General features: G+C 36.7%; 1 long non-coding RNA gene across 7 annotated transcripts in view; it reads right to left on the bottom strand.

Moving 5' to 3' along the window:
• Positions 1-18,270, bottom strand: part of LOC111928123 (uncharacterized) — a 356,375-nt gene that overhangs the window by 261,496 nt on the left and 76,609 nt on the right. The window contains exon 1 of one of the 7 annotated variants that reach the window (XR_015287232.1): positions 13,478-13,638. The exons of 5 other annotated variants lie outside the window; for them this stretch is intronic. This is a non-coding gene — a long non-coding RNA (uncharacterized LOC111928123). Of the gene's footprint in view, positions 1-4,257; positions 4,443-13,477; positions 13,639-18,270 lie in introns of those variants that run through there. One more of the 7 variants, XR_015287233.1, reaches the window with a different exon arrangement.

Genomic DNA, 18,270 nt, shown 5'->3' with positions numbered 1-18,270 from the left:
TTCGATAGTTTAGAACCACTAGAAGTAGAAAATGGTATTATTTAGCCATTATTATTTAGCTTTCCATATAAACATAAATCATTTTGAATTTTGATCTCACTTGAAAGATAGATAGATGATAGATAGATAGATAGATAGATAGATAGATAGATAGATAGATAGATAGATAGATGATTACAATATATAAATAATTCCATATATATTTGAGGCAGGCCTGAAAACAGGCAGTAGAGATTTCTCAAGATATGACTCATAAAAAGCAGGTGAATGTATAGATCAAGAAGGAAACTACATAAATTATTGTGCTTTTAAAGAGCAGCACCTAGAGGTTTTTTGATCAAAGAGTTCAACTCTTAAAGCACAGTATTCACACTAGGGCTCTGAAATACAGTGTTCATCACATATGAAGCACATGTCTTTGGAGACAAAGTTATCAACCCTTCCAAAAAAAACAAGGCTCCCTTGGACTTGCAAAATGGCCAAGATCTTTCCTGAAATCTACTGATCTTTTCTAAACTCAAAAGAAATAGCTCTATAATAGACTAATGGGGGTTTTAGTGCCACAAATATAGCTTTTCAACATTGCTGTTATTCTCTTCATTAAAAACACCTTGGCTATGCCATTTTTCAAAGTCACTCTGTTCAGAAATGCTTCTCCTTACATGTTCCATCACTGATGTTTCTTCTAGAACCCTTGAATCTCACCTTTTAGTTTAATCTTGAACCAAACTAGACTTAATGTTCTACATAAGCAAGAACAGTTCTCAACTTTTATTCTGTCATATGTCCTGTTTCCAACTCCCATGTATGACTAGTTCTGTCTTTGCTATGCTGCAGCCTTTATAAGAGATGCACTTATTTCCCTCTAATATCCATGCTGACGTAATGGTTTTTATATAAATAGCAAATTGAAACAATACCAGCATGTATTACTGGTCATTAAGCTCCTTTCAAAATTGTGTCAGTGAGTTTTGTTGTGTAAGAAGGAATGTCAGAATGCCATTACAAAATCTTGGAACAGCGTTAACTAAAACAGCACAAATGCATTGAAGCTATGTGCATGATGTTTTCTGAACTGCAGTGTAGGCACATCTGAAATCTGCTTGCTCACACTACAGAAACTACTTATTAGTGTCTGTATATAACACATCATCACCACAGGGAAAGCTAGTTTAAAATCATAAATGTCAAGACATAATTAACTTAAAGGTCAGGTTTAATTACAGTTGTTGAAACTGAAATACACTAATTACCATTACTATGTCAGAAAATTTCTTAAAATGATTTGAAATGTTTTGTTGGTGCCTGTACTTTTCTGTAATTTACATCTTTTGTCTCATGATGGAGATGTTTCAATGAGCATTTTTTTACTGACTTTGAAGCAGAAAGAACAAACCAGAAAACTAATGAACAAAGCACCACCACAAATCTCAACAAAACCTGTTCTCTGCATTGCAATATTTTTAATTACTCTCTTGTAATTGGCACTTCTGATAATCATTTAAATAATGAAATTATTTGGAGAGTCTGGTACATGGATGAAAGATTTAACAGTGCGGCTCTGAAGTTTAATGACAAAACTAATCAATAAGTGAAGCAGACTGGTGAGAAAATAACTCAAGAACTGAAAATTTTGCTCTACCTGTAGGCTTTTCCAGGGATTTTACTGGGAATAGTTATTGACTCATATAAGTATTCTAGTTCTCTTTCCCCCAAGGTACAGAAAGTTTGAATGCTGTGATTTCATTTTCTCTTATCTAGTGTTTATTCTTCCTTCCCCACCACAGCCAGGAGTTCCAACTTACCTTTTCCTATACTTTTAGCAGTGTGATAGACATTTTTTTTTTCCCTGAAGAAGCCATTCTCTGCTAGAATATAGCAGAGAAAATGTTAAGTGATATAAAGTTCATTTCCCCACAGCAGCATAGATTTTAGCTGGGTATGGTCCCCATGCAAAAATTCAGAAGTCTAAAAGTGAATATAGCAGATGGTTCTGGAGGAAAATATTACTAACTGATGAAGACAGGCCATCAAATGCACAGATAAAAGAGAATTACCCCTTTATTAAGTTTCATTCCTTCTGCACCCAAGGTACTGGGTTGCAACAGCTGCCCCCATGCTGTGGTGCTGATGCCTTCCAAAGTGCACTAATTATCTGAAATCAGCAAGAAATATTTCTGTTTCTAGAGGAAATATTTCTACTTGGTGAGTGGGAAGCTCCCACAACCCTTTCCCCCTCCTCTTCCACAAGCCCCAATACTTGGTGCTTCACAAAAAACTACAGAAAAGAGCTCAAAAGTCTGAATATAAAGAATATATACAACTGAAACAATGAAGGATGTCTTAAGTACACAAGTATAGCAGGAAAGTGTCTGGCAGTTCAGAAACCAGCAAAAGAACAGCCTTGACTGTGCTACTGCCTTGCATCTCAATAAACGGGAAAGGATAGCAATTAATTAAAAAGTACCTCCCTCCCAGGTACTGATGACATTGAAATCAGTGTGGACAGAAGGCATTAAAGCTGGCATAACCCAAAAATTCTCTTAAGATTTAAAGCTGACTGTTAGAGAAAAGTGAAAATTTATTAAAGGCTTACATCTGGCAGAACATATCATTGGTATTCAAACTGATAGCAGCGCTGATTTAAATTTAATAATCTGAGTGGAGATATGCATCAAAAAAGAATTCTTTTAAAATATGTCTAATAGCAATAACTGACTTCTTTATTATAATCTGGCTGTGAAAAATGCCAGATATCAAAGAACAAGACATCAAATGTTAATTTCAGTGTGTTCTTCTAGTTGAAACTCACATTAAAATAATATACTTGCTGCGAATCAAGTAGCACAGACTGTACCTGCTTTTACCTTCCTTGAGGAGGATTTGAAACATTGAGGCCCAGAAAAAGCAGCAGTCTAATCATACAGAGGGGAGCAGGGAGGTTGTAGGAGTGTCCCAGAACTGGCAGTGGGCTCTGCAGGGGTGGCCTCAGTGGTTCCAACCACTGGTCCCAGTGCAGGGCACAGCTGAGTCCTGCTGCCATGGGTGTGGGACCTCCAGGAAAATATACCTAAGAAAGGGTAAAACACTGTCCAGGAGACAGGAGCAAGTTAAAAACAATTGTAAGAAATAGATGAACACCATGGTCAAAAAGAGGAGGAGGAGGGGCTGCTCCCGGTGCTGGATCAGAGATTTTCCTGCAGCTTGTGGAAGAGACCACAGCAGAGCAAGGGTTTCCCAGTAGCCACTGGAGAAGAGCACGCGTGAGCAGATGTCCACACCCAAGAGCGGATGGATGTTCCCTAAAGGAATGGCAGCCTCTGGACAGCTCATTCAGGAGCAGCTTCTCCTGGCAGGAGCAGCAGCCCATGGGAAGGGCCCACACTGGAGCAAGGGAAAGGTGTCAGAAGGAAGGAGCAGCAGAGAAGTGCTGCCACACTCATTCCCATCCTCCCCGCAAAGCTCAGTGAGTGGGGTAGAAATAGAAGTCAGGAGGGAAGGAGTGAAGCTGAGCCTGGGAAAAAGGGGTGGAGGCTTGTGAGGAAGGTGTTTTAGTGTTTGTTTTTCACTATCCAACTCTTTTAACTTGCAAAAATGATAGTAATGAGAGTAGCAGCTAGCCAAGATCAACATAATCATGCAATTTTTATGGGCAATACGTCCTCTAAAGCTGTACTTGGGTATCCTGTATGAGAATTACAGTGAGGAAATTGAACATAAAACAGAGAGATAATCTGTAACTTTTTTTTTTAACATTATTACTATGTAAAATTTCTTTTTGTACTTGTTTTAATTAATTGTATGAAGTCACTCTTCTGCTTTCAATTTATACAGCTGAAGTTTCATGTTTTAGGTAATATTTACCTCTCATTCTCAATATTAAAGGAAGTTTTCAGGCATCATTCTTTCATACCTCAGACCTCAATAACATGGGATTCAGGAATAGTTCATATAAAGCTAAGGTGACAACTGCAGAATAGGCTTTCTGTTAATATACACTGAGAATGCCAAAAAATACTCCAAAAGCTGCAGACAGAATCTATCAGAAACTGATATACCATCTAGCAGGGGAACAAGGGAACAGACAATATGTTCAAGGAAAAAAAAACATGAAAATTAAGGCATAGTCCAAGTACCACAAAGTGAAAAGGCTGGAGAAAAAATGTTGCATTCATTATAAGAACAAGCATAAAGTCACTACATAGTGCACAAATTACATCAGTGTTGCACAAACAAAAATACCTACAAATTACTTACCCTTTTAATGATTTTTTTCTTAATTGCAGAGTAATGGGCAGTTCAAATTTACAGGTTGGTAATTTGTTGCTGTGATTTGCTTTTTAAAAGCTGAACAAGAAAACAACATTGAAATGCTTGAAATATGTTGCTGTCAAGAAGCCAGGCTAGGTTGTTTAAATGGGGCCAGGTGCTTTAAATGTCCCAGGGCCTTCTTTTGCAGGAGGGAAAGCACCGGTTCTGCATTGGCAGTGTCACAACAGGTGATCGATATCGAGACACTCATTCCTTTGTCTCTCCTGGCTCAGCAGGAGTGAGCACAGCCAGAGTCTGAAGGAGAAAGGCTTTCACAGTGGTCAGGAGGCTGTACAAAGTAGTGTGGGCATATCTCACATGGCCTGGGGGTACGGAGTGAATGTGGCAGAGTCCCTGCTCCTCCCTCAGAGAGCTGTTTCAAAAAAACCCAAAAACAACAAACCCACTACTATATTTTTTTTTTTTTTCCTGTGTCTGTTTTTCTCCAGCAATGATACCTCCAATGACAGGTATACCAGAAAAACAAGTTTTGATTTTCAATTAAAAACTCTGAAAATATACTCTGATTTCACTTTTTAAATTTCAGTTATGAAAAGCCATTTTGATTTTGTCCCATAATGTTTTCTTCCAATTGATGCATTCTCAGCACATCAAAAGAAAAGTTTTATTTTTTATTATAAATGAGAATGATTTGTTGCATTCTTCATGAAAACTTGATAACAGGACTTGATAAAAGTCCCTTGTGCTTAGCTGTATGTCAAATTTAGAGGAGAAAAAAAAGCTAGCAATTCTTCACCAATATTTATTCTACAATAAAATACTACACAGCAGCTCTGAAAGTGCTCATACTATACCATGTATAGATCTCAGCTGACAAATCACAAAGTTTCCACACAGTCTTTGAACTCAAAAGCTCATAATTTTATACAAACTTGACATTGAAAGCTGAGGCATTGTTAGGGAGATAATATGTGACGTTACACTGGGAAGAGCGAGTGCTTAAAGAACACAGAACTGCCACAATACATGGGGAATGCAGTCATTCTACCTAATAATATCAAATTCTAAAAGTTACTGAAAATGTTCCTGGCCATGGCAGATCTCAGCTTCACACAACTCAGAGCTTGTCAGCCAAACCCCACACCATGGCATGAGAAGGTTCTACTTTACAGCCAAAGAAGCTGTACCCTAATTATCTCTGAATCAAGTATGGTCTAGAAATACTGGACTATATTTGAATTAGTAAGTTAATTTGAAAAAAAAAAAATTGAAAATAAAAATTGTCAGGGGAAAAATTTTCTTATTTCTCATAATTTAAAAAAAAAATAATGATGGAAAACTATAGGAATAAAACTAAGGTGCTCTGACTTAACTCCACTTTGTAGAGCTATAATTAGTTCACGTTCTACTAAGCATCATGTTCCATGCACAACTATATATGTCTTTCTTCAGTAAAATTCATTAAAACTAAAAAATCATGAAGGTGGAAGTATAGTGTTCATAAAAAGCAAGCCTTGGAATTCAGCCCTACTAACTGCTGTGGCTTTTTCACAAATCTCTTCAGCCTTTCATAAAGTTTTATTGTGTAATTTTTACTTTTTTTTTTTTTTTTAAATCCCCAAAGCTGATGGAATCAATAAGAATCTCATCTTTTCTAGAAAAAAATTATGGTTCATGGGTAACCAGCATAGCTGTAAAGGCAAATCCTCTTTTAACAGCCCAGAAATTACAAGACAAATTAATAGAATCAGGCATGTATTATGTAAAATAAAGTCTCAAGATTTTCATGCCATATGTCTGGTTACTAAATACGTTACATCAGCGATACCAAAGCAGGGAATTTCTCTTTTGTAAGATCAGGAATGCAGAAATTCTCATTTTCTTTAAAACCATAAGAAGAAGAAGAAGTCATATAAAGAAAAACATTTCATAAAACTGGGGCAGGTGAAGACAGCCACAGTTTCATAGTACTGCCAAATGAATAATAATGAGATGTCTTATATGAGTGCGTGCTTCTGCTGCATGCACGTACAAATTGGCTAAATCCTCTTCTGGACAAATTATGACTGGACATAATCTGCTTACCCTTGACACTCACTGATGTCTGATGTGGTAATATAAACATAAGCAAAATTTGTGTCATCTGAAGTTCAATGAAGATGATAAAACTTATTATTATTATTATTATTATTATTATTATTATTATTATTATTATTAATTATTATTATTATTTATTATTATTATTATTATTATTATTATTATTATTATTATTATTATTATTATTATTATTATTATCCCAAGTCTAAGGAATCTTGCATTTCTGCAATGGAGAAGTTTTAAATTTATGAAAGACTGTAGACAAATCAACCCAAAAAACAACCTTCTCTGAATTATTGGTTGCAACACAATTTTCAAGATAATGTATATCAGAACACAGAGCCAGATTCATCAGAGCTTTATTGACTCATTAATGTAGCTCTGAATAAATGAGATTTTGTGTGTAGATTTAGTTCAAACAATAATTGCTAGGATCAACAGTGTGATATGTATTTAAACCTGGGACTACTGCCACTGAATAAATGAAGAAATGATTACTAGTTAATCTTTGTAGGACAGTGTGTTCCTAGTTGGATCACAAAGTATCAGCAATAATTTCTGCAATGACTGGAAAAAACTCCATCATTTACAATCGTTGGAGGATTTTACCATTTTGCTGAGCCAGAAATAGAGTACAACTTTTGAAAGATTTTCGGAGCATGCCATAGCTAGAAACAACAGCAGGTAATGTAGAAGGACAGACTGCCCAAGTGCTTTAAAATGTTTCTGTGGTATAGACAACGAAGTCAGTATTTTTAGAATTATGTGTGTTTTATAGACTATTTCCATTCCTTTTATTGTCACACCCTAGAGAAATTATCTGAAGGTTCTGAGGAATTGGTTTCTTTGGACTGGAAATAATAGTCATAATCTAAGAGAATTTTTGAAACTCTCTGCTCTGGAATATTTTTTAAAACACACGTTATCTAGATTGTAAAAATATTGAGGCTGTATCATTTAATCTTAATTTTGAATGTCACTCCATTGTAGACAGCTGCAATTTCGAGGATCAAACTTCAAGATAACAAACGAAACCCAATTAAATAAGGATTTTTAGAAAAAGAGTTCTTACTACAGCTCAAGAACTAAAATAAAATTGGAATAAAATAGCAGAGCACTTGCACACCAGGTCTGAATGGTGGAAGTTATTTGGGTCCAGACTAGATTTTCTGACGTGAGGCAGAGATACTCCCCTGATTCAGCTAGAGATGTGAGAGCAGTACCTATCCCTCTCTGTTTGACAGAATTCACTTTGTATTGCTGGCATGACTTCACTCTTAAAAAGGAATATATTGCTCATGAACTCTGGCTGCCCAGATCCCACATGACTTCCTGTCCACTAAGCTACAGAAAGTCTTTCCCCTTTTTTCAGTAGCAAATGATGCCATAAAATAAAAATTTTGATTTAGACTAAGTTCACAGTGAGAAAACATTTATTACCGAGACCCAAGAAAATTACTATAAACAATAAAATATAATTATAAAATCTAAAATGCTTATCATACTTTAATAAAAATATAAATTATCTATATTAAAACAATCTCCAGTGTAATATTTATTTTAGGTCTTCATTACCTATATTCCACTGAGATGAACAAAGAGGTTCAGCCATTCTTAGATGACTAGTCAACAAAAGTTATGTTTGGAATTGTAAATCTCATGTTTTCACAGCTTTAAAATTAAAAAAAAAAAATTAAATCAGTTGCTGACCTGCAGAACACTCTCTGCACACATCCATAGAAACTGGGGGTTGTATCATAACAGTAAGGGACTTTGCAACATTAATTTCCCCTTTCAGAATAGCTACTTTAGGTGACAGTAATTTTTAGTTAAACATAGAATGTTCAAACAACTCAAATTTATGAACACTTTTACATTTCAAAGCAATGAGAAATATTTGAACTCTAAAATAAATAGAAATATACAGAGAAAACAAAGTAAAAAATAATGGATTTTACTAGGTTATTAGGGAAGAAAAAGACCATTTAGACCATTCTCTCATGACAATCAGGCAGAAATTATGTGAAGAAGGAAGAGAGATAAAGAACCAACCCTGAACATTGAAATAAAAAGTCATAAATAAGTAAGCATTTCTTATTCTAAATACACTTGGGTTTTCTGAACAAGCTAGAGAAGATTCTGCTAGGTCAAAATAAAAAAAAACCTGAACATCTAAGTATGATTTGTATCTTTGTGAAATCATCTGTCATGTCTAAATTACAGTCAGTCTAATTTCACAATTATAATTAAATGTGTCCCACTCCTCATTATTGTTGTACATGTCGGTAATGTTTTTAACAGCTTCATTGTTTTCCCCGGATCATCCAGAAACACACAGGTCAAATTGTTTATAAAAGTATTCCCACTAATGTGGGAAGGAAATAATTGGTGATGAAAACCACTGAATACATCAAACACTGTTTACTGTCATTAAGATTATGTGCTAAAAGTTAAAACTACAGCATTTGCATTGCATGTTAAATCTGGTTATAGCAAATTGAAAGAAAATACTGTACAAGCACTTCTGGGGTTTTGGTGAGATTTTTTTTACTAAGTACAAAGTCATAATTTTAAATTTCAGTAAATATAACTGATTAATCTAGCTACAAAACATATTAGCATGTATCTAATGCCCAAAATGTTACACAAGAGACATCATACAGCCACTGATTTATGATGATTACTATGGTGAGCAGAATGAACAAACAAGCCATTGAAAAGCAAAACTGTCAAAATGACCCTCTAGCTGTCCCTCCAACACCCTTTTATTCAGTGCTGCCCTGAATATGGAGTGACTATGTTTGGCAACATCCTTGGAGCCATTCACAGAATTTCACATAAACTTGTGCAAGCTAGCTTGGGTATTGAAGTTATATTCTGTTTTTATTTTACCAAGTTCCTTGTTACTTCAGTTACCTCCCCACCTCCACCATCAGTGGTACCATACAAAAGGGAAAAATAAATATTAAATCTCTTCCTGTTCATATATTATATATCTCTCTATTCTGCTGTCATCAGATTTTATTCATTTCCCATGTCTCCTTTGTCCAGTCAGGGTAATTTTTGTTGCTTTTGGATTTCTGGTTTTGTATAATTAAGCTGAAATTCTAAGATCCCAAACAATTTTTTTAAAGCATTCAGCTCAGAAAACGTGTGCATATATATATATATATGTCTGTATATGTGTATAGACATTAACAATGCTCAAAAGAGCTCGAAAGTTCAGTGAAAAACATTTTCCTGCTCTGATGAACTAACCTCAGCTCCTAAATACTGCTATTAATATGTGATTATACTGTATTTCTTTCTCACATCGTTGTGGTAGGATTTACAAGGAATAAAATTCCTATTCTGGATACCTCCAAAACAAGCAGTCTTGTCAGTCTTCTCTGGAAGTTTCTTCACAAGTCTGACCTGGTGACTGATGATATGAAAAGTTTTCCAGTATCAAAACCTGTCCCTACACTTTGCTGTTCTTTCCAGTATCTCACTGGATTGTTGTAACTTCCAGTAGTAGCTCTAGAATCCCATAATTCCAGTGAATTGTAGAGGTTTCCTGGGGCACTAAAATACATATGACAATACACATTGCACTTTCAAGATTAGATTTTTTTTCCGTTGCTTTTGTTTTTGCTCTTTTTATCTTTTTGCTGTATAGAGCAAATGCACTCAAGCACAAGACATTAAACTGGTATCTTGCCAGGTACTGTGATAAAAGTGAAGCCCAGGAAATGAGCCTGTAGAGCAATTATGCATGAAATGTCTTTTAAATATATTTATTCATTACTACTAATAAAAAAATCTTGTCTGTAGATGATTCTTTAATTTGTTTCAGATGCTAATATTTCTAACTGTTCAAACTATAAGCATCTACTGTTGAAAGTTATGTTCTTATGGTTATTTAGAGAAAATTATTTCAGAATGTGAAACTATGTCATTCTGTTTAGATAGTTACATGTAATCTCTAAAATAATAAACTGCAACATTTGTACACCATTTTTTTTCAGCCTACTCTTCAGCAGTCATTGACACTAATGAGGCAGATCTTCCAATCACACAGCAAGTATTATTACTGTTTCACAGATGAGAGAATTGAGGTAAAGACAAACAAATAGCTCTAGGGTTTCCTTCCCCTAGAAAAAGATTCCAAGTCAGTGATTCACAGGTCTGAAATAAGATCACAGCTTCACTGCTTTTCTGTAGACTCCAAATTACAAATAGATCATTGTCATCACAAAGTGTGCTATAAGGAAAATATGTCTGTTGCATTGGATATTCACAGATAGTAACACAAAACTTAGATTTCACTTCAGAACTGTCTGAAAATTCCTGATGTAAAAACACAATCCCTATTAAATGTTGGATTTCATCCTCATAATAAATTTGACCCTGATAAAACAACATGTGAAAAAGAAAAAAAAAAAAAAAAAAAAAAGGAAGGAAAATCGGAAAACCCAGCAAATAACAGACTGTACATTGTAACACTGTAACAGTGCCTAGATGGATATGGGGTACAGTTCATTGATTTAGACTTTCCATATATGTTAACAACCCAAAAGCTTGAAGTTCAAAAAGACAGAGAATTCATAACTAAAAAATAAATGTGAACCACTTAAGGATTCTCACTTAAGCCCAGTTTAATGGTTGGGGACACTGCCCAGTAAAATTCCTGTATGTACCACAGCTCATCTCCCATGAATTTGTGTTGTTGCTGTTGCAGGAGCAATGCTGAAAACCTTCTCAGAAGGTTAAAAGCATAAATATTCTAAGAACATCACAGGAGGGGAAGCATGCCTGAACTTGGAGAATCCCAGGGAACTGATGACAATTTTCAAAGATCCCAGTGGAGTTGTAGGAACACTTGTAAATAACAGCGGTACACAACAGAAAGCACCATATATAGGTCTACTGGCTGCCAGAGTGAACAAAAGGTTTCTCAGCCCTTGCTTAGAGAAAGGCTTCAATACTCTGCCAAGAACCTGCTTTGACAAGGTCCTGTCATTATAGATTCTTTAAAGCAAATTTCTGACTTCACATTTTAACTCATGTTCATTTCCCTTGCCTTCTCTGTGAGCTGGAGTAAATAGTAACAGGGATTTTTGGTGGGTTTTCTTCACTTTGGTAAACTACTATTTTAATCATGCTTTAATTCAGTAGCTGCAAACATTTGTTTCTCATCTTTGTCTGCTTTCCAGTTGCCAAAACCATCGCATACATCTCAGTTCTCTGAACAGCATAGCTGGAAGCAAAACAATCATATCAATAGTTGGCTAACTTCCGAGCAATCACAGGTATCTGGTATATAGCTAAAGCTGCAGCATCAATCTACATTTACTACAGAGAAATAAAGTTAAATCTGCTATTGCCTTTCAACTCTTTATGATCCTTTCCCAGTTGCCTCAAGGTTTAATGGCACCAAGTTCCTAAAACATCTGAGTTGCTCTCTGTGAAGAGTTATGCAAATTGCTGTTTGTGTGCAAACTGGAATTTACTCTCATAATTTTAATTGATACAGCATCATATGCAAACGTCTGCTAATAGTAGCTTGATTTGTATATTGAGGTCAATAGACATATACAGCACAGTATTATTTGTTTCAACTAAAAACATCAAAACCATAGAATAATGAGAAAAAGCAGAGAGCTAAAAACACAGGAGAGACAGGTTCCTCACACTCCAAAGGGTCCATAACCTCAGCTAAACATTAATCCACAACAGGAGTGTTAATTTTGTCTGCTTGGTCAGACAGTTTCTGAGCAGCTGGCAAACAGAAATTACTTGTCTTTTATATACAGATACTGTTGACAGATCCTGGGATCTTGCTGTAAGATAGGCTTCCAAGGGAAACTATTGAAACTGATGGTACAGTTTCTAGTTCTGAGAAACAATTACTGGATGTTTTTCTGGAATCAATCACTATATATCAAGTAAGTGTTTTTCAAGGGACCTACACGTTACTTTTTCACCTTTCTTCCTCATTGCAGTAATGATTCCAAGGAAAATATCTCTACTGCAAAAAATTAGCTTTCAAATTGAATATATAAAATTGGTAGGAGATGCCTATGGAAAAATATATTCTTATGAACTCTGAAAATCAAAAGAAATTACCTATGCATTAAAATGATGGTTTAATAAAGACATTAAAATATATAAGTCTTTTGGATTTTTTCTGGTAGAAACTTATCCTTTAATAAAAAGGAAAAATCAGATTTTATGTCTGATTGCCTGATTTGATCATATAAGTTGAGCAACTAGAACACTGGTTGAAAAATGTTTGGTTCACAGAGTCTCAAGCTTCAATATCTTTATTTCTAAAATGGACTTAAAAAGATAAAAATGGAAAAGAACCATTCTTGTTTCCACCTAATTGTACCTCTGTACCACAAGAGTCTCTCCAAAAAAAAAATTAAACAGTAAAAATAAACTGTATATGCTTTTGCAGATCCTCAGTTAACACAAAACTACACCTCTTCATCTCAGAGAAACTATTCAAGTTAAGAGGACCCACAGTAAAGAGCTCACATTGTTCTGCCAGACGGGGCGTGTAACACCATACTCACACCACACGCACAAAGTGCACTTCAATCAGGAGAAGAGAAATCCTGAACAGAATGTAATTAATGCCACATGCCAAAACAATTAGTGAAGTGTCATTGGAGGCACAGCCATTGCATCTATAGCTCCAAACTTCTGGGCCAAGATCCGGAAATTATATCACTTGAAAGCCCTTAACAGGAAATAATGAACATTTTTATGGCACCAGAACCATAATTCATATCAGCTATTTAATGTGTGAACATGATTAAGCAGACAATATATTTAGATGTAATGGCTGGTTTCTAAGCTTTCCTGCTCCACTCTAAATACTACAAAAAGAGGCTGAAGAAATCATTAAGGAATTTAGGCATTAGGGCCTAGTGAGCTCCTAGACACCAGGCTAGTAGATAGATCCTCAGTCAAGCATCCAGAATTGTGTTGTCAGTAGGACAATATTATGCAAAGCTAATTCATGGTATAATAGAATCATAGGATATGCTGAATTGGAAGAGACTCCTCAGGATCCCTGAGTCCAACTCCTGGCCCTGTGTACTTCACCCCAAGAACATACCTGAGAGTACTGTCCAAACACTTCTCGAAGTATGTAAGGGTTGCTGTGACCCCTTCCCTGGGTTGCCTGTTCAGTGCCCAGCCATCTTCTGGGTGAAGGACCTTTTTCTAAAAGCCAATCTAACCTTCCACAGACTCAGCTTCATGCCACTTCTTTGAGTCCTGTCATTAGAATGAAGAGATCAGTGCCTGCCTGTCTTCTTCCACTCACAAAGAAGTTGTAACAGCAATAAGGTCTCCCCTCAGTCTTCTCCAGGCTGAACAAACCAGGTGACCTCAGCCTCTCCTCATACGGCTTCCCCTAAAGCCCTTCACCATCCCTGTGGGCTCCCTTTGAATGCTCCCTGATTGCTTAATGTCTTTTTTCTGTTGTGGCACCAAAAGCTGCACACAGGGCTCAAAGTGAGACCACTCCAGTGCAGAGCAGGATAATCGCCTCCGTTGACTTCCAACTCATTGAAAAGAATAGAGTTAAAATTGAGATAGAAAATATAACAAAAAGAGGATAATTTTTAACAGCCAACAAAGAAAAGAAAAAAATGTCTGGAAGGTTTCCGTAAAAGCAATTTGAAAAATTACCTTTTTTTTTGTTTGTATGGAAGGCACTATACTTAGACAATGTCTACAGTATGCCTGTAATTGTGTGCTGAAGACCATTTTTATTTGTATGGCTTTGTAATACAAGCATGGAGAGACACTCTATGAAATTAAAACTAAGTAAATTTCATATGTATAAAGGAGAATAGATTTTATGCACCATATAATTGCCATAATTGCCTCAGCCCTATAAGATATTACTAAAGAAATAGCTTGGTAAGAATAGATAAATTACAAAGGTCACTACTCCTCATTTTTATAGTACAAACTAATAACTAACTGAAATAAGAAGGAAATTATTCTTCCACTTTGTATATAAACCAAATATAATATATAGGACTGTGCATGGCTGTGCATGAGATGTGACTTACCACCTCTAAAGCACATAAAATACACTGAACTAAGAGGAAATAACAGAGAAAATTAACCATTTTCTACCATTTTGGAGTAGGAATCCCTGCATGTCTAAACTGGAATATGGAATTCAGGTCTACATCTTAGAGAGTCTTTAGTGCCTTGGCAGCGCCCAGACTACGCTCATTCTGCTGGAGTTGCAGTAATTGAGCCATTTAAGAAAAGTATGATCTCCATTCTAGTTCACTTTTGAGAAAAAAAAAACAACACAAAATCAAATACTATTTACATATTAATAGCATCAAACAAGATGGTAATAACATTTTTTTCATGCTTCTAGGATGTGCAGTCTACCCTAACAGTTGTAGCTCTATGCTTCCCAGAGCACAACCTTAGAAGCAAACCTGTTGTACTCTGCGACCCATATTTGAAAGGGTTTCTGTGAGGTCACAGAACAAATTCTGAAGCTCTCTTTATAAACTTTAAGGGTTTAGCCCTTGTGGGAGGGAGTCTGCTTGCCCTGATTCTTCAGTGTCAAATCACAATGCATATCAGCATTTGTATTAAAGAAAGTAGTCAGATGTAGCTGTAACTTTGCATTTCCTGCTTTCATTGAAGCTCTAATAAGATAAGTGCTGTACTGAGGCTCCTCCTGGGAACTACAGGCCTGTCAGTGGGAACTCGGTGCCAGGGAAGGTCGTGGAGTCAGGGAAGGTCATCCTGAGTGCCATCACACAGCATGTGCAGCACAAACTAACCAGCATGGGTTTGTGAAAGGCAGGTCCTGCTTCACCAGCCTAATCTCCTTCTATGAAAGGATGACTTGCTCAATGGCTGAGGGAAAGGCTGTGGATATTGTCTACCTGGGCTGCTGTAAAGCAGTCTCCTGCATCATTCTCCTGAAGAAATTGTCTCCTCATGGCTTGGATGGGTGCAGCGTTCTCTAGGTTAAAATCTGGCTGAATGGCTGGCCCCAGAGCGTGATGTTGAATGGAGTTAAATTAGTTGGTGCTCCATCACAAGTGGTGTTCCCCAGGGCTCAGTGCTGTGACCAGTTCTGCTTAATATCTTTATCAATGGTCTGGACAAGGAGATTGGGTGCACACTCAGCAAGCAGATGATACCAATTTGGGCAGGACTGTTGATCTGTTGGAGGCTAGGAAGGCTCTGCAACTCGACCTGGACAGGCTGAATTGATGGGCTGAGGCCAAGGGTATGAGCTTTTATACAGCGAATCTCCTGTCCTGCTCTTGAGTCACAACAACAGTATGGAATGCTACAGACTGGAGATGAGTGGCTGAAAAGGTTCCTGGAGGAAAAGGACCTGGGGGTGCTGCTTGACAGTTGGCTGGACATGACCCAGGGTGTGCCCAGGTGGCCAAGAAGCTCAACAGCATCCTGGCCTGTGTCAGGATTAGTGTGGCCAGCAGGAGCAGGACAGTGATCCTCCCCCTGTACACAGCACTGATGAGGCTGAATCTCTAGTCCTGTGTCCAGTTTTGGGGCCCTCATGACAAGATAGGTGCTGGATGTGCCCAGAGAAGGGCAATGAACCTGGTGAAGGGTCTGGAGCACAAGTCCTACGGGGATCCGCTGAGGAAGATGGGGGTTTTTAGCCTGGAGAAGAGGAGGCTCACTAGAGACCTTATCACCCTCTACAGATACCTGAAAGGAGGTTGTGGACAGGTGGAGGTCAATATTCTCTCCCAGGTAACAAGCAATCAAACAAGAGGAATCATCCTCAAACTGTGCCAGGGGAAGTTTATATTTAGATATGAGAAAAAAATTCTTCACTGAAAGGTTTGTCAGTGATTGGAATGGGCTGTCCAGGAAAGCGGTGGAATCATCATCCCTACAAGTGTTCAAAAACTGTGTAGATTATGGTGCTTAAGGACATGGCTTAAGTGGTAGACCTGGCAATGTTAGGTGACCTCAATGATTTTAGAGACATTTCCCAAATTTAATGATGCTGTGATTCTATCACAAAGCTCAGTGTTTTTCCCTAAAAATACACCGGAGCCAGCTCTGATAACGTCATACTTGATCTGCACTTTAAAACACGGAATAAATATACTTTATGTGCAAGGTACTCTTCCACCATGGCATCTTAATTTCAGAAAGAAAATTAAGTTTTGCAATATCAAAAAATGACTGCATGAGTAGACACCTTAGCATAGCACACTTGCTACAGTGTGCATGGATTTGAAAGCTACCCATCCAAAGAAATATGCAAAGAAGTAGGCATGAAGATTTTAAAAGACAGCAGTCAGCCAACAACAGTAGTTGTCCATGTCTCAGCTATTTTCCCTAAACCAAAATTAAGCATATGACTGTAAAGAAGTCTGCTCAGTAAAAATTGGCTACAGACAGGGGGGCTGCATTCAATTACACTCCTCTCTACATCTTTCCTTGAATTCCACTGACAGAGGTTTGCCAGGTATTCAGAATCTTCTGGAGCACAGAGTTCTCACTGCAGTCCTTTGTAAAACAGACCAGACAACCCCAACCCCCCCACCACAATTCCTCCATCTTCCAACGTACAAGTTCATTACAACAAATTACTAATGTTCCTCTCTTTTCTGAGCAGGCTGAAAAGCAAGGAAACCATCACCCAGTTTGAAAAACACCAATGAAAAGCACGATAATTCATTCTTATGTCAAAGACTGTGAGAAAATGTGATAAATTAATCCATTCTAATAAGGAGAGATTGTAATAAGAATAGGGACTCATTCAATTAATCCACTCTTAATATAATCCTATAAGAATGATATGGACCTCCCTGGATACCATATCTCAAGATATGACAATTCTTTTTTCTTAGCCAGCAGTTCCTGATTGCAGAAAAGTAATTAGGCAAAACTGTCTAATAAAGTGGTATTTGAGAGATAACCAAAATATAGCCAGTCTAAAAATGTAGCAGATTACTTTATAGAACTTTCTTAAAGAAGCCAGATCCTGGGTAGGGTAAGCAAACTCACCCACAGATTGATTCAGATTGTCAGGGTGAGACAAGACATTTTACTTTTTAAAGTACATTTTACTTTACTTCTTAAATTGTTTTTTTGCATCCATTGAAAATACTTGGGGTATTTATATTATCTGGTTGTTCTATATACAAAAAGAACTTTAAGAATTATGAAGAAAAAATATCAGAGGATATAGGAGCAGCTGTTTTTCATGCTCATTAGATATGACCCAGGGCCAATGACTAAGAGTCATAAAACTTTTCCACAGAATATTATCAATAGTTAGTTTCCCACTGAACAATGTGCAAAGAATATAGTGCCTGGATCTCTGTTAAAAGGTAAAATCCAGTGGTCTAACTGGTTAGCTGCACCATCACTCTTCAAAGTCTGACCATATCCTAGCAAGACTTGCTATCCCTGCACCAGTCATTCCTGCACACCATGCCCACAGGTCAGTTGTCTTATACCTAGTAAGTCACTTAAAATTAATAAGAAAAAAAAATATTATTTACTTCTCCCTAATGTGTATTTACATTAACTACATCTTACATAACACAAAACCTCAAAGCTACAGTAACAAATCCCCTGCCAATTAAAAAGAAAAACCAAAACACTAGACTGTGATGGAATTCTGAAATCAAATCCTATCAGTTGATTTTTCCTTATGTCTATAAAGCAAAAGTTTTAGATTCTGCTTTTTATCCCCCATATCTATTGCATTGGTTCACTTTACACCAAAATTTTTATTTTGGTTGACTATTGCTTAGATATTTTTCATCTGTAGTTTGATGATACATGATAAGCACAATATTTCAAAGTCTTTATCTGCCTGGTTTCCACTATGCAAAGGTAACTAATGAGGGTTGGCATCTAGCC

Source organism: Cyanistes caeruleus, chromosome 5 (assembly GCF_971803275.1).
Source record: "Cyanistes caeruleus chromosome 5, bCyaCae1.hap1.1, whole genome shotgun sequence".
In the NCBI taxonomy this organism is placed as follows: Eukaryota; Metazoa; Chordata; class Aves; order Passeriformes; family Paridae; genus Cyanistes; species Cyanistes caeruleus.
Note: the sequence above shows the minus strand (reverse complement) of the source record. Positions and strands in the feature narration are given on the sequence as shown.